Below are 21,282 nucleotides of genomic sequence, written 5' to 3'. Positions count from 1 at the left end.
TTATCTTTTTTCTACTGTGTAGTACTCCATTGTGTAAATGTACCACATTTTCCTTATCCATTCTTCAGTCTAGGGACATTTAGGTTGTTTCCATGTTCTAGCTATGGCAAACAATGCTACTATGAACATAGCTGAGCACATGTCCTTGTGGCATGATTGAGCATCCTTTGGGTATATACCCAAAGGTGGTATTACTGGATTTTGAGGAAGGTTGTTTACTAATTTTCTGAGAAATTGCCATACTGAGATCCAAAGGGATTGTACCAGCTTGCACTCCCACCAGCAATGCAGGAGTGTTCCTTTTATCCCATGTCCTTTCCAGCATAAGTTTTCATCAGTATTTTCGGTCTTGGCCATTCTTACAGGTGTAAGGTGGAATCTCAGAGTTGTTTTGATTTGCATTTCTCTGATTGCTAAGGATGTTGAGCATTTCTTTAAGTGTCTTTCAGCCATTTTAGATTCCTCTGTTGAGAGTTCTCTGTTTAGGTCTGTATTCCACTTTTTTATTAGATTATTTCTTCTTTTGATGGCCAATTTCTTGAGTTCTTTGTCTGTTTTGGAGATTAGACCTCTGTCTGATGTGGGATTGGTGAAGATCTTTTTCCATTCTGTAGGCTGCGGTTTTGTCTTGTTGACCATGTCCTTTGCTTTACAGAAGATTTTCAGTTTCAGGAGGTCCCATTTATTAATTGTTTCTCTCGGTGTCTGTGCTGCTGGGGTTATATTTAGGAAGTGGTCTCTTGTGCCAATGCATTCAAGTGTACTTCCCACTTTCTTTTCTATGAGGTTCAGTGTGGCTGACTTTATGTTGAGGTCTTTGATCCACTTGAACTTAAGTTTTGTGCATGGTGAAAGCTATAGATCTGTTTTCATTCTTCTACATGTTGATATCCAGTTATGTATATGGAACTTTTCCTGAACTCCTTTAACTCATGAATTCTGGCATAGCAGAAAAGCTTAGTGTCCAGTGGTAGGTACACACTCCATGGCTTAGTGAGATATGGGAAGATGACTAATTAATAGAAATAAATATATCTTAAACGTCATCTTTTACAAATAATTCTCTAGATGCTTCGTATTGTCCATAATCTATTTTGTCTGTAGCACAGTTGCATAGCTTATCATTGGGTCTGTGAACACTTTACATTGTAACCTGCTAAGAAGATGGACTCAAGGCAAATGACTCTGGAATTGGCCTCCGCTGAGAGTTCTGTTCAGTCCAGGAGCTATAACAAGTACTTTAAACACCTGAGAGGAATTTCCCTTTCATTGTCTTCAAGGCACAAAAGGAAAAGGAAAAGAGAATATTGAAGCATAAAAGACCACTGTTCCTCTCTCACATTACAGGTTCGAAAGATTTTGCCTTGCCAGTAAGTAATCTGTCCTAAGATATCTGTGCAATCCTATGTCTCCGACTGCAGAACGGCTTCTTGTTCAGACATTTTCTAAGGGCATCAAAGGGCAACCAGAAAACTATGATGTAAGCCGCATTTGTGGCAGGTTTTTTAGCCACAGAGGAGAAAGCTAGTACAGAATTATTTGCTAAAGCCACAAGACAAAGTGTGATCATAGTGTCCACATGTCCTTCCATTATAGAAGGAGAGGGTGGCGCTAATCCACTGAAGCCCTTCCTTTGATGTGTACTGATCTTTTCTTTAAGGAGGCTGTCTCTTACACAGGTAGGGATTAGCATGTCGCCTGCCAGGACAAGCCCAGAGGCAGCATGACTTAGTGTTTGCTGATCATGACTCTTTAGAGTTCTGAGAACTCAAACTCTGTAAGAGTTACTCTGGAAGTTGAGCTGTGTGCCTCTGCCCTGGATTCTGCCACGCAGTAGAGAACTGTGACTTCTTCTTTCTTTGTGACTCTACATCCCCAAGGCTTATTTGCTTTTCCTCAGCCTTGAATGCCCAGAATCAAGCTGTTGGCAAATCGCCCTTCACACCCCAGCTTTTCAGCCTTCTCTCTCATTCTTGCTCCTTCCCTTCAGCATCCAGGAACAACAGTGTAATGATTCATCAGCCCCACTTCCTGCAAGTCATCATTTTCCCACGGTGAGTGACGGTTTACTCTGGGGGAAGGAGGAAGAATGTTGACTGGATTTTTTTTTCCCCTGCGGACAGAGAACTAACTTGAAATACTTTGTCTCCGTCTCCACGGTTATCTCAAACAGCAAGGTTAAAAGTATTTTAATTTGTGAAACCGAGACTCCTGAAGTCCATGTTATCTCTAGAGAACGAGAATATGATAAACCCAATGCATGTTTTGTTTAACAATTTTAATGGCAATTTTTAAAATTTCCTTCTTTAGTTTGACATGGGATGCCTGCTTGTCCATTACAGAAGCCAAGGGGCTGGAAAGGCCCTCACTGTAGCCCCATCCTACAGCTGAGAAAACTGAGGCCAAAGAACTTACATGATTTGTCTATTTCTACAGAGCTCTTCAGTGACAGATAAGTTAGGGCAGGGATCAGCTAATTTTGACTATAATTTTCCCCAACTTGTAGATGATAAACAGACTGAAGCTTATATGGACCAGGAAGGAATCCCATGGCTAGTGGCGTGGGCTGGTGGAAGTCGGTGACTGGTGTCTGATGGGACTGAGTGTGACTGACCCTGGGAGGGAGTGTGCTGCCTTCTGAGTTTTCTCTGAGAGCACGTCTTCGTTTTTAGAGAGGAGAATGAGGAAATCTTGTCTATTTCATCATATGTGTTGTAAGGACAGGTGAGAAGGCGCTCAGGGGGCAAGCACACAGTAGGTGGTCGATAATAGTTTTAATTAATACAGGTGACTCGGTAGCACGCTCCCTGGCTCTCTGGTCCTTACTTTCACCGGTTTCTGTTCAGCGAGACTGTCCTGTCCGGAGGGCTTTGTCAGGCTAAGTTTCCTTTGAAATTTGCATCTGAGTTGTCTCATTTCCCTGAAGGCCTGTCACACGCTCTGAGGTTGCTACAGAGCAAGATCTGAAACCTCCGGCCAGGGAAGTCCCATGGAGAAGCACTGCCTTCTCTTGTGGAGTCTATCTTTCCCAGAGAGCTGCCTCTCTGGGATGGTGGCTTGCAGGCTGTTGATGTCAGACCTAAGCAGTGCAAAGCGGGGTGGTGAGCAGGCTGGGGGTGGAGTTGGCTCTGCTCCTGACCCCATGACCTTTCAGCACCTCTTCAGATGCGCTTTCCCTTTCACCTTCCTCCCTTAGCAGTGGAAATTTAGAGGGTTCTGTGGTTCTTAGGAGACCCCGGGACTGTACATTCTGTGTCCTCACTTCCTCTACACATCACAGGGGTTTCCTAAGGCAGGTTCATTGTCCAGCACTACCACTGGTTCCCTCCCCTGCAATGGGGGAATTGCCACATAGATGCACGCTTCTTCAAATTCTCTTTTAAAGTCTCATTTGCATAAATATGTATCTGGTGTTTAGATTTCTTTGTTTTTTTTCAGTGTTTGTGTAATTTAAATTTAATTAAATGGGTTTATTTCTTTTGTTACAGTGTATGTGTTTGTATCTCTGTGTTTGTTTAAGTATGTTTGTGTAAGTGTGTGCTTGTATATGTCTCTGAGTGTATGTTTGTATGTGTGAATATGTGTGATATGTCTATGTCTGTCCATACGCATATATAGATGTGTGTATGTGTTTGTGTAGTATGTATGTATATATGGGTATGCGTGTCTCTTATGTGATATGTATGTGTGTGTGTTTTTGCAGTTTGTGGTGTAAATGTATGTGTGTATATGTATATGCTTTTGTATTGCATGTGTGTGTATGATGTATGTGTTTGTGTGTTCAGTGTACATGTATTATGTATATCTTTATGTGTTGTGTGTGTGTTCTTATATGTGTGTGGTATTCAGTTATGTGTGTACATGTGGTATATATGTATGTGTGTATATGTTTCTGTATGTGTGAGCCTGTGTAAAGTTTTATGGATGTGTGTAAATATTTGTGTATGTGTGTTGGCAGAGCTTTCTGTCCCACCTGTTCCTGCAATAATCACACAGAAACTATTATTTGCAATATTGTTTGGCCAATAGCTTAAGCATACTTCTAGCTAGCTCTCATATCCTAAACTAAACTATCCATAACCCATCTCCATTAATCTGTATATTGTCATGTGACTGTGGCTTACTGGCAAGGTTCTGGTGCGCTCCAGCAGAGGCGTCTGTCTCCTGCAGGCAGCTATATGGCTTCTCATTGACTCTGCCTTATTTCTCCCAGCATTCAGTTTAGTTTTCCTGCCTAGCTCTATTCTGCTAAGCCACTGGCCAAAAGAGATTTATTCATTAATCAATAAAAGCAACACATAAGACAGAAGGACTTTCCACACTATATGTGTGTGTGTGTGGTGTGTATGTGTGTATGGAATGTATAGTGTGCTTGTGGTGTATATGTATGATGGTAGGTCTGTAACTGTGTATGTGTATATATATTTGTATGGTATATGTGTGTGCATCTTTGCATATGTGGTATGTATATGTTTGCTTCATTTTGTCACCAGGGAAATCCCCTCTAGAGGGTATGTCAAAACACAACTGACCCATCTGTAGCTCATTAAAAGAAACAGAGCATTGTGCTAAGTGCTTTGGGAGGACATTGAGTAACATTAAATATTGCAAAAGCAAAAAGGAGGAAACAGGACCTGAGTGACAGCTCAGTTGGAGAATTCTTGCCTAGCAGCAGGGAGCCCCAGTGCACCCCAGCACTGGATAAAGTGGACAAGATGGTTTATGCCCCAGTACCCAGGGCACAGACACAGGAAAACCAGAAACACAAAGGTCATTCTTAGCTACGTAGTGAGTTTAATACCAACCTGGGATACATGAGACTTTATCTCAAAGTGAATAAAAACTAATTAATTAAAATAAAAATAAAATAAGAAAGGGACATATAGGCAACATATCCTTTTATTGTGGTTACTGGTTTTCTTTCAGGTGGTAACTAATTTGAATTTATTTTTTTGTTTGTTTTTAACATGGACTGTAGTTTCACTAGAGTCTGATTAGAGTTGTATTTACAAAACTGTCAGCAGAGTTTTTCTGTGCCATGGACACTCCCAAATAATTACTCAGGAACTTAATATTAATTGTAAATGCTTGGCTGATAGCTCAGGCTTGTTACTGGCTAACCCTTATAACTTAAATTAATAGATTAACTATTAATCTATGTGCTCCCATGAGACTTGTGGCTTTATCTGTCCTCCAGTATGTCTTGCTCCCTCTGTGTCTGCTGGTGTCTCCTCTGATTTCACCCTTCTTCATCCCAGCATCCTTAGTTTGGTTATCCTGCCTATGTTTCCTGCCTGGCTGTTGGCCAGTCAGCTTTTTAGTTAACCATTCTAGTGACAAATCTTTACAGTGTACAAAAGGATTATTACACAGAAAAAAAGTTCAAAAGAAAGCCCAACTGTCTCTCAGCACTTGGCAGGCAGGGGCAACATTGTGAATCTGAGTCAACCTGGGCTACATAGCAAGAGCTTATTGCAAAGCAAGGCAAGGCACCAACCTCCCATGGCTTTAATTCATTTTGCAGGCTTGCCCACGTCTCTAATCCCATATGGGTTTTCTTCCCAGGCGTACAATGAGCAAGTAACTGGAACTCCAGTTGTTCCTGCCATCACCCCCAGGAGCTGAGACTACAGGCATGCTCGATCATGCCTGAGATAGGCTCTATTTTTTGTGTAACTTCTTTTTTAAAGTGTTTTTAAATTAGCATATGTTATTTGTAGATAATGATGGGTTTTATTATAGCGTTTTTATACATGTAAATAATGGATTTAGATTATTTCTCTACACACACGTGTGTGTGCGCGCACACATATGCACATGTGTGAACCTTTCTTGTCATCCTTCTATTCTTGTTAACTCCTCTCCTCTTCCAACAAAACTACTTTTACGTTTCCTGTTGCATGTGTGTATACCTTTGTGTGTGTGTGTGTGTGTGTGTGTGTGCATGCTGTTTTTGTGTGTGTGTCTGTATGTGTGTATGTGTGTTTGTGACCCATACGTTTTATTCCAGCTGTTTACAGAATCATGTGCCCCTCACCAACGGCTACCTCACTGAAAAATTTCTCTTCTTCCCCATGTTAACTAATATCTGTGTATAAATCCTGAGGGAGGAGCAGAAACCCAGGAGCCCTGCCTCCATCCATGACAGAGGGCTAACTAGGCCCGTCTTGTGGGAAACTTGGCTGAGTAATCACATTTGTGGTGACTTCAACAGTGCGCAGTCATGCTGTTCTCCCCAGCGCCTGTCCTCTACATCTTAGGTCCCCCCATCTCATCTTCCCTTGTGTTCCTGAGATAGAAGTGGGTACTGCAAATGCCCTGTTTCTAGCTAAACACTCACTATTCATTTTATTCTCAGTATTTTGACCGATTGGGGTCTCTGTAGTCACTGTTGACCACTGCCGAAAAAAGAAGCTTCCCTGTCCAAAATTCGTAGTGGAACTGTTTTACAGTCATGACCACAGTTAATTAGAAAGGAGTTTAACAGGAATGTCATTTTGAGCAAAATATAAGCAGTAGTTTTTCTACTTGGGTCTATGACCCCCTTCCCCAAGTCATGACCTTTGACTGGGTTTATAGTACCAGATACCAACTCCTCTTGTGGAGCAGGCTTCAAGCCCAATCAGAAGGTGACTGGCTACCCTGACAGCAGGCTTTCCACTATTGTACCTGAGAGAGCATCTGATCTGGTTAGGTGGTCCTACCACAAGGTTCAAAGTAAGACAGTTGATAACAGCTCTCCGAGAGTGGTCTGTGGAGCACTTGGGAAGCCAGCCAGATGGAGGAGGCTGACAACTAAAATCCAGGTAGATTTCTCTGAGCTCTTGGGTGCTCAATAACAGGGCTGATTGCCTGCATAAGTAGAGGGTGGGCTCAAGAGAAGGAGGGATGGACTCATGTGGCTCCACTTCTGCCTGAGGAGTTATAGGCTAACAGTTACTAGAGGAGGGAGGTATCTCCATCTTATTCATGTGAACACCATTATAAAGCACTAGCCCCCCCCCCACCACTGCAAATAAAGAAGCTTTCCTAGGAAGATGACTAGGAAAAAGGAAGTGGACAATAGGAGCAGAACCAGGTAATGAGATGTGAATATCATCAACATACACTGTATACACATATGAAATATTGCCAAAAATAGAAGACTCCAGTATGACTTATGCATTTCACAGATATTTATTGAGTGCCTACTAAGTATTGAATGTTACTCTTGTGATGGAAGGCCTACCTTTGCTATGTTAAAGATAAAAGAAATTTTGGAGGAGGAAAGTTAAGTGGTGGATTTGTGATTCTTCAAGTGGCTCAGAGCCAATTAAAGAAAAAAATCCTTGCTATTGTTCATGTGTCTCTGCACTATAACTGAGGAAAAACAGATGCAGAAGAAATAAACTAAAATGAAGGACATGGCAAGCCTGGCTATGGGTTGGATTGTGTTAGGCAAAGTGGATCTCAACCTTCCCAATGCTGTGACCCATTAATACAGTTTCTCACGTTTTGGTCACCCCCAACCATAAAATTATTTTCACTACTACTTCATACCTGTAATTTTGCTACTGTTATGAATTATAGTGTAGATATTTGATATGAAGGATGTCTGATATGTGACCCCTGTGAAACGGTCTTTCAAATCCCAAGGGATCATGACCCACAGATTAAAAAATGCTGGGTTAGAGGATTTGACCCGAAGAATAATAGAAATTAGTTGAATCAACGGACATGGGATAGGTGGTATACTATCTAGAGTCAGCAAGCAAAAGTCTGTTTTGGGTAAGTGTGCATGTGTGTGCATGTGTGTATGTGTAGTGGGGATATGTGTGTTACAGTGAATTAGCTGGATTATTCTCTAAACAGGGAAAACTATTTATTTTTGGTTTTGCTTAGCACACAAAGAAATGGGTCTATTGTGAAATTTCAAAGATATGTATCATTACACTTTGTTCTGCTTTGAACATTTCTGCTTTTCATTCTTCCACTACATAGTTCTCTTCTGTTCTCATAAGTGTATATCATTAGCCTCTCTTATTTCTTCTCCCTTTAGACTTCTTCCTTTTCTCAATAATACCCTTTCTGCTCTCACACCCTACTCTCTCTATGTATATGTCTATATTACATATAAAATACATATTTATATATATTAAAATTTAAATCTAGATCCTTATATGAAAGAAAACACACAGTATTGGTTTTTGTAAGTCTGATTTATTGTATTTAATATAAAGTCCCAAGTTCTTCCTATTTTTCTGTAAACGCTGTCATTTCATTTTTTCTTCGCATCTGTACAAAATCCATTGTTCGCGCACACTATATTTCCCTAGCCATTCCTCTGGTGATGGACATCAAGTTTAGTTACAGACCTTGACCACAGTGAAAAGTGCAAGTGCAGGTGTGCATGGATCTCTGTGGTGTGCATGGATCCCTGGGGTGTGTATGGATCTCTGTGGTGTGCATGGATCTCTGGGGTGTGCATGGATCTCTGTGGTGTGCATGGATCTCTGTGGTGTGCACGGATCTCTGGGGTGTGTATGGATCTCTGTGGTGTGCATGGATCTCTGTGGTGTGCATGGATCTCTGTGGTGTGCACGGATCTCTGTGGTGTGCATGGATCTCTGTGGTGTGCATGGATCTCTGTGGTGTGCACGGATCTCTGTGGTGTGCATGGATCTCTGTGGTGTGCACGGATCTCTGGGATGTGTATGGATCTCTGTGGTGTGCACGGATCTCTGGGATGTGTATGGATCTCTGTGGTGTGCACAGATCTCTGTGGTGTGCATGGATCTCTGTGGTGTGCACAGATCTCTGGGATGTGTATGGATCTCTGTGGTGTGCATGGATCTCTGGGATGTGTATGGATCTCTGTGGTGTGCACAGATCTCTGGGGTGTGTATGGATCTCTGTGGTGTGCACGGATCTCTGGGATGTGTATGGATCTCTGTGGTGTGCACAGATCTCTGGGGTGTGTATGGATCTCTGTGGTGTGCATGGATCTCTGTGGTGTGCATAGATCTCTGTGGTGTGCACAGATCTCTGGGGTGTGTATGGATCTCTGTGGTGTGCATAGATCTCTGTGGTGTGCACAGATCTCTGTGGTATCCTTGCAGTGCTTCTTGGGTGTCCAGGACTGGTACAGCTGGGTCATTTGGTACCTCTATTTTTAGTTTTCAAAGACTGCTACACACTGATTTCCATAGTGGCTGCATGCATTCACATTCCCTCTGCAAGGCGATCAGTTCCGCTTTCCCCACATCTTGGCCAGCATTTGTTGTTTGTTGAGAAACACATTTCTGATGGTTTTACACAAAAACTGAAAATTATTGTTCATGTAGCTAAAAATGCCAGACTGACTTTGGCTGAAATGAAGATTTCTAGCAATGCTTCTTATGATTTTTGCCCTTCTCCATGTTTCTGCTTTACCATTTCCCCCTGGCTTCTATTTTTAGACAGACTTGCTCGCATAGTGGCAAAGATGGCCATCTGCAGCTGGTGGCTTAAATTCTGTTAACTTGTGAAGGCCCAGATGGAAAGCATATGCTTTTAAAAAACCAATTGGCCCAGCTTGAGTCATGGGCTTCCCCTTGGAGCCAGCTGGTGAGGCAATCCTCCATCCGAACCATATGGATTGAGATGGGGCTTCTCCAAGAGAATGAATGTGTTCTACTAGAAGGGGAACGTAGTCTTGAAAGACCCAAGGGTGACCACGACTATTGAGTCGTGGGTTGACCTTCTGCCGGTAAGAGAAGCGCTCTGCAGACCATAGTATCACAGTCCAGGCCTGTGCAGTTTCAGGAGCTTGCAGAATTTTGGAGTTACACTGCCCTGCTATTAAGCTTGACAGACTCCCACGCAAAGACTGCTCTAGGGTGTGGCATAATTGATATTGAGGACTGGAACTCTGGGGCCTTGTATCATCTGCTCCACGAAGGGAGTTCAGGTGGAAATAAAGCTTCAGTGTGTCTGATGAATGAATGAGCTGAGCAGCACTGTCTGAGGATGCAATGCTTGCCCTGCATGAGGGGTTATAGTAGTCATCGTCTTTCATTCTCCCAGTGTTTCTTCGTGGATAAGCCTGCTGAATCTGCTCTAGGAACAAAGTGAGCTTAGGACTGAGTATTGACAAGTATGAGAAGAGTCAGCTCGGACTTACCCAGAAGTTCCAGGAATCAACTCATCACTGGGATACAGAGCATGCTTAACTGAGTCTGACTTCTATGATGTAGGTGAGCCTTGTTTCTATGTGTTGCTTTCATTGGTTAATTAATAAAGAAACTGGTTGGCCTGATAGGTCAGAACATAGGTAGATGGAGTAGACAGAACAGAATACTGGGAAGAAGGGAAGTAAGGCAGACGCCATGACTTTCCTCTCTGAGACAGCCGCAGGTTAGAATCCTCCTGGTAAGCCACCACCTTGTGGTGCTACACAGATTATTAGAAATGGGTTAGATCGATATGTAAGAGTTAGCCAATAAGAGGCTACAGACAATGGGTCAAGCAATGTTTAAAAGAATACAATTTGTATGTTGTTATTTCGAGTGTAAAACTAGCCGTGTGGGAGCCAGGCAGGAACGCAGCCCACCCTTCCTTTTACACTTCTACATGAGTGCTGGGGATGCAAACTTGGTTCCTCTTCCTTAAGTGGCAAACCCAGCTCCTCTCTTGTTCACTCATAGTCTGATGTGTAACTATGATTCTTAAAGATAGAGTCCCTTCCTGGTATGGTTCCATGTCCCTTCCTGGTACGGTTCCATGTTGTATCTCCACAACAGCATGGGTTTCAATGGCAGTCAAGGCAGGTGGGAAAGATGCTGGGAGGGTATCTTGTCAACAATTAAATGTTTGTCTGAAAATGACATTCTGATTAAAAGAAGTCACATGGATAAAGCTAATTTCAAGATGATAGCAAAGCAAGATATTTCCATGTCCCAAAGGAAAGCTAAGGCATTGGTACATAGCACAGATGTTTTCTCTATGACCCCAGACTTGTAGGTGGAGAAGTAATTTCAATAACTTTGGAGTTAATACAAGCCTCTGAAATACTTAATACATTTCACACTTCTATTCCTCTTCCTTAACAACACTTGTGAGTTCTACATTCTCTTTGTATTTTGTTGGAATAGGTAAAGTCAAGGAAAGCATTATCATTAACCTATAAATTCATTTTGAATGCTGAATTCTTCAATTTGAAAAGGCTTAAAAGTCACTCGTGAATTCAAGCTAGCTAGTTATAATGAAAGCGAGGGCCCCCGTGCTCCTGCGTTAAGTGTGTATGTAGCAGCGTTAGTACAGAAATGGAAAGTCGGATCCATTTATTTTCCTGTACGTACCTTTCTCAGTCAGAAAGCCTTTGGCAACCGTCGCGTTTCTGTCGGCATTCTGTGGTGATTTAGATCAATTAATATCTACTCCTAGCAAAGTGTTGACAGTAAGTTTTTTTTTTAAATTCACAGGCTCCACACTTTCCAGTGTAATTGGCATACATGAAAGAGCTTTCGGTTTGCTGCAAGGAAGCCCCTTCTGTGAGGCTGGCGTGGGTGACCTTTTCACAGAGAGAAGCCAGACACAGACCAAGTGAGCTCTTCAACCCATGAGCTGTACCCAGAGGTCCCTCAAAACTCTGAAAAGAATTTCTCTGCAGTCCTATAGTTGGGCTTTGGGGAGAGTCCAGGAGAGTCTGATGGAGACTCTTAGAACTTCATGTGATGGTGGTTAAAGTCTCTGATAGTATACACACCCCAGAGGAAGCTGGTGGAAATTTATGTGGTTTGCGGGATAGGGGGACAGGATGACCTGTGAAGTGCTGCAAGTGTAAGTGTGAACCTGAGTGTGATCCCCAACATTCCTATGGAAAAGACAGATGTGGTGGCACCCATTTGGATTTCCAGCACGGGGGAAGGCAGAGCAAAAGCAGTTTCCAGGGAATGGATTTCTAGCTATACAGTATCGTAGCTTAATCAGCAAGAATCAGAACAGTGAAAGACCACATCTCTGAAAGTACAAGCTAGATGGAGCTTGAGGAATAACTCTTAAGACTGACCTCTGGTCATATGCCTACACACACACACACACACACACACACACACACACACACACATTTAAGCTGAAGAAGTTTTAGTGATATTGCTAAATTTTCTGAATAAAATTGGCTATTTATGAATCTGAAGTTTCAAAAGTAACAAACTAAAGCAAAAATATTTATTAAGACTGTCAAACCTGAGTGCCAATAACTTTTTAGCTTCTGTCAGCAGCTGGTGTTATAGTCCTCAGACCCTGGCTGCTGGGATATTTGGCCTTAGAGCCTGGCAGCTCACTGGGGTCCTCCATGTACCACAGCCCATAGTCTCTTCCCTCATATTTTACTGAACAAGATTTCACCCTTCCTTTGTCATGGGGTTCTCTTAACTTCTCCCTCCCTACCCCTTCCCGCCCCTGGCTGCCCCTGCTCTACTTGGTTTCTGTTCCAGGTCAATTCTTGAATTCTTAACCTATATTCTTCTTGCTTCCACTCTGGCAGTCATCACCACTGCCTCCTCATCAGCTGCTCCCAGCCTTTTCCATGACAGAGATCACAGGTAGAGAAGAAAAGACCATCCACTCAGGGAAGAGCTGTTTGTTTGGCTTGATAGTGCAATATCTGCCATCCTCATCGGGGGCTGTCTCCTGGCTCTCTCAAAAGCTGAGACTACCAATAATCAGAGAGGAGTGTTAGATTGTGTGTAGCATACAAGCATGGTGGTTGTAATTAACACCCAAACCAGCAGCACTTTCAGTTTGGGGAAGTGTAATCAGAGTCAAGCAGAGGTGTGTGTTCCTGTCTACAACTACAAGCCTTTTGCTGAGTCACGAAGGGTGTGTCCTTCTTTCTTTGGCCCTGATTAAAGATGTCTCCTTAAGGTCGGGAGCCGCCAGCTGTTTGACGTGGCTTCCAGTGAGGTCATGTAAAGCTCAGTGAGGCGTTGCCCTCCCTGGTGTAGTTTTCCTGCACAGGTGTAACCTATGCCTGGAACAGTCTCTGGAATCAGAACTCATTTCTTAAACATGGTTTGTCACATTGTCTTAGTCAGGGTTTCTACTGCTTTGAGAAAGCACCACGGCCAAAAACAAGTGGGAAGGAAAGGGTTGGTTTGACTAATACTTCTGTATCACTGTTCATCATTGGAGACAGTCAGGGCAAGAACTCAAGCAAGGGAGGAACCTGCAGGTGGGAACTGATGTAGAGGCCATGAATGGGTGCTGCTTATTGACTTGCTCTCCATGGCTTGCTCAGTCTACCTTCTTATAGAGCCCAGGATCAACTGTTCAGGGATGGCTCCACATACAATGGGCTAGACCCTCCTCCATCAATCACTAATTAAGAAAATTCTCTACAGGCTTGCCTACAGCCCAATCTTATGTAGGCATTTTCTGAATTATAGTTCCCTCCCCTCAGATGACTCTAGCCTTCGTCGAATCGGTGTAAAATTAGCCAACACACATAGTAAAAGGCTATGGTAGGGAAAGCTACTCACTTCATGGCCACAGAGTGGAGAGAGCCAGGCAGTGAAGATGGTGGGTGTCATTTCCTTCCTGAGAAAACATTCCATCTTGGAGAGAAGTTCCTTAAGACCCATTTTCTAAAGGGAAATCTCAGTGAGTAAACAGTTAAATAGCTTTAGGAAGTTCCTAAAACTGGCAAGATTCACTAGCCTTCTCCTTCCCTAAACTTATATAATCTCTACAGACTGTTGAAAGACTCTCTCAGATCATCTGAGTCTAGAGAAATAGTTATCCAAAATCTTGAGCTGCCTGGAAGTAGCAGTGTTGTGGTCCAAGGCTCCAGATCAACTCAAGCAGATACAAGAGATTCCCCAAAAGCAAGGTTTATTACAGGGTAGCAGAAAAGAGGTTGTGGGGGTGCCAATCAATCAGGGCTATAGAACAGACTTAGGAGTTGAATGTCACTGAATGCCAGTTGAACAGGTATTTAAGAACAAAAATCACGCTGACTGGTGATGGCACACGTCTTTAATCTCAGCACTTGGAAGATGGAGGCAGATGGATCTCTCTGTGAGTTTGAGGTTAGTCTGGTCTACAAGAGCTAGTTCCTGGAGAGGCTCCAAAGCTACAGAGAAACCCTGTCTCGAAATATCAAAAAAAGAAGAAGAAGAAAGAAAGAAAGAAAGAAAGAAAAGAAAAGTACAAAAATTCCAAACATTTGCACCAAGCTACCATTACAATTTTTCACCAATCAGAATTCAAAGATTAGGGGCTTCACTTAAGTGTTCCATCATTGTCAGGCAACATGCAATACAAGTTTTCAGTCAATCCATTAAAACTCAATTGTTCTTTTTGTTGTTAGGAACAGTCATAATGTTTCCAGAGAACTAATGATACATAAGTACTATTTCTATGGTATAAGGAGGAGATGGGTCTGCTATTGGAAGGTTCCCAGATTCCCTAGGGCTTGGGAGCTTGAACTTTGTTTCATCTTACAGGTAAAATGGGGTCTGAAATCAAAATGGCAACACTTAAGGCAAAGTATGATGTGGGATTCTTCTCTGTACACTGTGAATACCATTGTTTATTGTAGAATCTGCTTTGGGCCTATTGTAGTGCAGAATAGAGCAAGATAGGAATTCCAAACAGATGAGGAAGAGAGAGTAGGTGGAGTCAGAGAGAGCCATGTAGTCACCACAGGAGATAGATGCCGGACACTGGATGGATCCTTACCGGTAGGCCACAACCACGTGGTGATACACAGATTAATAGAAATGGGTTAATTTAAGATCTAAGAGCTAGCCAATAAAAAGTGAGAGCAAATAGGCCAAGCAGTGTTGTAATAATACAGTTTCCATGTGGTTATTTCAGGTCTAGGTGACTGGGAAATGAATGAGCAGACTCTGATTAGAAAAGTGCTTTGCATATTCCCACCAGTAGCTGTCACTCATGTTGGAGTGGGCATTTGGTGGTGTAACTATCTTTGGGACTCTGATGATGTCCTTATTTTAGTTTAGGGTATGAGCAGAGAGGCAACATGATTTTGGCATAGGCAAAGGCATAAGCTAAGAGCTCAACATTAAGAAGGTACAGTGCCCATTTAATGTTGGAAAAATGCTTAGATAGAATACAATAAAGACTGTGTGATGCAGAAGGCTTGCAGGGATCTTTTTAGACTTGAATTAGAATGATTGTTGATTTGGTGTTTCGTGTTTTGGAGGTATAAAATCATTTATCTGTGGATATATCCATTGGACTAGGGTGTCAGCAATGGGCTGAGGTATGAGTTCCTGAACTAGCCTTGTGAATACAGAGACAAAGAGATATGGAAAAAGCGAAGCTAGCGCTCATTGATTGGTGGTTATTAAGATCTAGGGGAGGATTTGGACACTGGCTTGACATTAAACTCAACTTTAGAGGCCAGGAACAATGTCTTAATTAAGGTTCATTTACTGCAATGAAAAAAAAGATTTATTAGGCTTACACTTCATTGTTGTTCATCACTGAAGGGATTTAGGATAATGACTCAAAACAGCAGGATCCTGGAAGCAGGAGCTGAAACAGAGGCCATAGAGGACAGTGGCTCACTGGTTTGCTTCCCATTGCCTATTCAGCCTACTTCTTTATAGAATCCAGGACCAGCAGCACAGAGGTGGCACCACCCACCATGGGCTGGGCCCTCTCTCAATGATCAGTAAATGAGAAAATACATTACAACTGGATCTCATGGAGGCATTTCCTCAACTGAGGCTCCTTCCTCTCTCATGACTCTAGCTTGTGTGAAGTTGTCACACAAAACCAGCTAGTACAAGGGGATGTGATGATTCTGGCTTGAGTCATGTAGAATTTGAGATGGTTGTGAAATATCCCATTAAGATGTTCAGTAGACTACTGTGGAGTTTAACACTAGAGGAGAGATGTCTCAGTGTCTGTTCTATTACTGTGAAGAGACACTGAGTTCAGGCAACTCATAAAATAAAGCATCTAATTGGGAGTTTGCTTACAGTTTTAGAGGGTTAGTTCATAATCATCATTGTGAGAGGCAGGCAGGCATGATGCTTTACATCCTGATCTTCCAGCAAGGAGAGAGAGAGAGAGAGAGAGAGAGAGAGAGAGAGAGAGAGAGAGAGAGAGAGAGAGAGAGAGGAGACTGCTGGCATGGACTTTTGAAAACTTAGAGCCTACTACTTGGAGGGGACTAAGCATTCAAATAGATAATGACCTGTGAGAACCATTCTCATTCCAACCACTGCAGATAGTAAATATGAATATTGAAAATTGGTAGCCACCGGGGTACAGATGGTAGTGAGTTATTTTATTTCAGGTGGTTGCTAAAGGAGAAAGACCTGGGTACATGGAGAAGAGTATCCACGACCATGATATAGGCCACAGGCTAGAATAAGTGGGAACTGAAAGAGGAGAGATACGCAAAAAACACCAGAGAGCCCTTGTGAAATGGCCTAACCCAAGAAAATCATCATGAATCTAAGCATAGGTGCATTTTAAAATATATCTACTATGAGAAATCAGGGTAAGTCAAGGGAAATTAGGAACTAGTGGAGATATACAGGCTTTCCTTGTAATGTCCATAAAAGGGATGTGTGTGCATGAGTGTGTGTGTGTGTGTGTGTGTGTGTGTGTGTGCGTGTATGTGAGTGTGTGGTTTTTTGGGATATAGGAAAGAAAGCAGGAAACTTGAGGCAGGCATTGTTTCTATGCCTGTGAATTAGACATACATGTAAAATCTATTCAGATAACATTTATTTATAATCAATGCATGGAATATTTATTCTAGGCCAGAGTAGGGTATACAAAAAGTGGATTCTGCATATGTCTCCTGGATCCTGGTAATCCAGCTCAAGAACTGCCAGCACACATTGGTAAGTACCAGTGTTTACACAGAAAGTCAGAGCTGTACGAGGTTAGAGGAAAGAGAGGCTGATTTCACTGACATCATGCAACAAAGAGACGAGGAGACAGTGCACGGCATCTAGTTCCTTGTGCTAGAATTTTTCCAGATTAGGAGTGTTAGAAAGCTTCTCTGAAGATAGAATCTTGGTCTTGCTCTCCAGCATGCCCTTTCCTGAATTCAGCAGGATAATCCTGGCTTTTCAAAAGTGCCTCTGGCTCTTCAAATCAATATTCATCCTGAGCAGGAACAATCAGTGTTTGTCTTTCATTAGTCACAGATTCGACAGCTCAGAGAGAGCGAGCCAGCAGTGACTTCTCTATCACCGCTCCACTCACCGCCTTCCCTGGAGAAAGCCTCCAACTTCTTGCAGGAAGAACAGGCAATATATTTAGCAACAAGTCCCTCCTTGCCCTGAAGTAAGCCAGAGACAAACGAAAGCTCAGCAAAAGCACCAGGAACTTGTGGGGCTTGTTACTTGGCAACTGAGATCTGAGCTGTTAAAATACTAAATCTACATTTCTTCATGATTTTTAAAATGCAATGCATGGTATTTTCTTTTCTAGGAGGGAGGAAATAGAATTACTATGGTCTCAATTGCTCATTATTAAAGGAATCCCAGACTCATGATAATTTTTATATTGCTATCTATAGTGGTTATTTGTGCATCTATGGTCTCCAGGTGATTCAGCAAGTCTTGTCAGGGGTGCAGAGACCCCAGGAGAAAGCCACACAAATACCCAGACTCGAAAGAATGTTGTCAGGAAGTGAGGGATGCTGTCTTAGAGGTGGTACAGGGTGACATCATGGTTGGGATGCAGAGAAACTGCTGCATCTGCTCCACTTCTAGAAGATTCCTTCCTCTAGGCCTAAGCCCATTCCTTTGAATTTCCCCTGACTCTATACCCAGGGCCTGAGTATGTACCAGTATGTCATGCATGACTCCCCAAATGCACTTTAGGTCACTGACAAGAGTGAATAAGCTATGAAAAAAAAAAAGAAGACAAAAGACAAAGTATTTTTATAGCTTTTTGGAGAAAGTAGAATTGAGGGTGCTTTTTTGGTTTGTTTTTTAATAAGACTCGGTTGAATTTTTGTGTCTCTGGATCCCAAGCAACTCAAAGGGGGCTAGGTATGCTGAGCGCTCTGGATTCCATCAAGTTTCTTTTCCTGCCTCTGCTGTCATTACAGGGTTGTTACAAAGACTTGGGATCCTGCAGCCACGTTCCACAATGGTGAGTCAACACAAGGGAACTTCCTAGGGTCAAATATTCTCACCATCTGGCTGATAGCAACTCTGTGCTCGAGCAGCTATTTTCTGAGGGTTTGGAAGATGGAGAAGGTAGGTGATCATGTTGTGACTTCCTATGGCATACTAGACAAGGAAAAACCATACTCTGCTTTTATTGAGAAATAGTAGAAATTATTTCCTTTGGTTAAATCAGGAGGGTGCACTATTCCAAGGTGACACTTGATCAGAATGGAAGGCTTTGTTGTTGTCTTCCCCATTATATCTGCAACTATGGAGAAGGGGTCAGGGTATATAACAGGTACGAAATAAATCTCTGTTGAAGAAATAGCTTACAGAGTATACTATGTTTGCACAGTAGAAAAGGGAATTGATTTGTCTGATATTGTAGGAAATTACATTCTGACTCAAGTCACTTGCCTATTTTTCTAGACAAGGATTTCAGAATATGACCATTTGTATTTCATATATTCTGTAATACTGAATGTTTTTTTATCTGTTGGACAAAAATGTTATCTAAGGATCCTTTCATCTAAAAGTTACAGATCTGAAAATGCAGGTTTTCTTATGCTTCTTCCATTAGAAACACCCAGTAACTCTTGTCAAAACACACCTTTTGGCCCATTGGTTCCTATGGGGAAAGCTATAGGACATCCCGAGAGAATTATACCAGCGTCTCTTTGGTGGTTGCCCAGAGCATCACCAAGTATGGAGAAATGATCATTGCTGCACTATGAAAAGTTGTAGCAATTATCTGTTCAGATAATTCATAGGCAAGAAAAACCTGCCCATTATTAATCACTGTATGGGTGTGGGGTAGTACCATCACATATGGAATTTGGAATGCAATTGAGAGGACAGAAATCAGTGACTGGTAATTACAATTTATGGGACATGATGTGAAAGACTGGGGTCTTGCTCACCAGGGGGGAAACACTAGTCAGGCAGAGGTTGAAGGTGGGGCTTTTCTGATCGGAAGCCAGGCAGCTTATTCCTGTCCCAGTCTCCTCTGGAAGACCCAGACCATGTGCATGCAGAGCAAGGGCACACATTTCAGGTGGAGGGCAGGGACACGGCCCCAATCCATGAGTCACAACCCCAGAGCATTTGCACATACAGAAGAGATATGGACTTTAGAATTTGCTTAAAATAAGTCAGGAGAGACAGAAGGGTACGGATAAACCAGACTCTCTGTATGAAGCAAGGATGGCCCATAAAAAGGAGTTAGGCTTTGCCCTCTAGTGTAGGTTTGCAATTTTATGCAATTTTATGCAACAAAATGTTTAGAAAAGATTTCTTCTTGGCATGGTCTTTTCCTGGTTTAGTTTGTGACCACTTTTTACCATTTGTTCTCTTAGCCATGTTGGAAACCAGCGTTTGGAGGAGCACAGGGTTGGACCAGTGTTTGGAGGAGCACAGAGTTTGAAACATTTGGAAGTGAGATCAGCAAAGTTGATGTCCTCCATACAGGATAATTTCTGAGCTAAAAATGGAGGATTTTGTGTTTGGGGTTTTGATATTTTCTTTATTTATATTTTGATGGGACCTTAGCTGTGTAGCTCTCAGTGCAAGTGCAAGGTTTTCCTGTCCCATTCCTCTAAGCTCTGGAATTCTAGATTTCATCAGTTTTTATAAAATAATGGAAATAGAGCATTTTAGGAGGTATGACAATGTTCAATAAGAAAACATTCTCAAAGTATAATTTATGTAATAAAATTAATATATTGTAAATATATGCACCATAACATCTTGGTTCTCTACCCTGAGCAAGAATAGAATATTCAACTTCTTCAGAATTTTCAGTATATCACTTGTGGTCAGTTACCTCCATCCTTAATTTAGGAAACTGCTAAACTTACTTTAATTATTATAGATTACATTTTCTTCTTCTCAAAACAATTGGGTTGTATTCTTTTACTCAAACTATGGATACAGTTTATCCCTGTGATGATATATATTGGTATAGTATCAAGTGACTGTCATGTTATATAAATAAATGCAATTTATATATCCATTTGTTGGGCATTGGGCTGATTTTTAGACTTGGTCTATTATGAACAAAAAGGTTGTTCACCTTCAGATGCAACTTCTTATGTGTGCACATGTGTTTTCTCTTAAGTAAACAGTTGAGTAGTGTGCTAAGGGCATTTGACCTTTGTAGAAACCACCAAACTTTGCTTTGCAAAGTATTTGAAGCATATTGTATCCTAACAAGCAGTACATGGGGACCTTATCTCTATATCCATACATGAAATTTGGTATATTTAATACAGTCAGGTTTGAAATTTAAGTCAGCCAGGGTAGTGCATACACAGTAATATCACAATCTAATCTGAATTTACACTTCCCTGACGACAAATGTTGAACTCTTGAATGACTATATATTCTGACAAGTTCATTGACATCACTGCAGGTCATGTGCTTATGATCCCAGCACAGGGAGATAGCAGTTCTAGGCTAGGCTGAGCTACAAGGCAAGACCTGTTCTCCAAAAATAGACAAGCTAAAAACAAAACAGTCTTTTTCTATTTTGTATATGTTATACTGTCCAATGGTTGAGATGAAAAGGACTTTATGTATAATGGATGTACTTCATGATGCTCTAAGATAGAGAACGAATTTAATTGTTTTTAATACTGTCTTTAATGCCCTTTCCTGCCTCAATCCAATAAATCTTTGCCTACCACATGATCTAACATATTTTTACACTCTCTATTCCACCCCCTGCTCCCGTGACTGCATAGGAAGTCTGAAGTCAAGTTCTGTAAATTTTCTTTATAAGTACGAAAGACCCTCCCTATCCCCCATGTTTTTGATGTGCTTTTGAGAATCAGCTTGTCACTTTCTGTTTTATGAAAGGGTCTGGCGGGTGTGTGATTTATAGCCCATTTTCAAAATTTTCCCTAGCAATGCCATAGCTTTATGTACGAATGTATTAAATTCATACCTAGGGTTTTAGGTCTTTTGAGAACATTGTAAGAGTATCCTTTTGACATTTTATTTTACAGACATAATGGCATGCTTGTAATCCCAGCATTCAAAAGGCCGAGGCAGGAGGACTGCTGAAGGTCCAGGGCTACATGAGACTGTCCCAAAGTCAACAAACCAACTTCCAGTTTTGTCTTCAGAAGGAAATTTATGATTGCTATATTGAGGT

General features: G+C 41.8%; 1 long non-coding RNA gene across 3 annotated transcripts; it reads left to right on the top strand.

Moving 5' to 3' along the window:
• Positions 1 to 1,691: 1,691 nt before the first annotated feature.
• On the top strand, positions 1,692 to 20,139 carry LOC146895876 (uncharacterized). 3 transcript variants are annotated; one of them, XR_015002160.2, is made up of 6 exons: positions 1,692 to 2,054; positions 10,045 to 10,210; positions 11,442 to 11,562; positions 16,763 to 16,847; positions 18,068 to 18,111; positions 19,484 to 20,139. It is a non-coding gene; the product is annotated as an uncharacterized LOC146895876 (long non-coding RNA). The 3 variants fall into 3 exon arrangements; XR_015002159.2 differs by having other exon boundaries at positions 10,045 to 10,214; positions 18,068 to 18,218; XR_015002158.2 differs by having other exon boundaries at positions 1,696 to 2,054; positions 10,045 to 10,214.
• Positions 20,140 to 21,282: the final 1,143 nt, after the last annotated feature.

This window comes from Myodes glareolus, chromosome 1 (assembly GCF_982192425.1).
Source record: "Myodes glareolus chromosome 1, mMyoGla1.1, whole genome shotgun sequence".
Lineage (NCBI taxonomy): Eukaryota > Metazoa > Chordata > Mammalia > Rodentia > Cricetidae > Myodes > Myodes glareolus.
This window is presented reverse-complemented; position numbering and strand designations above follow the sequence as displayed.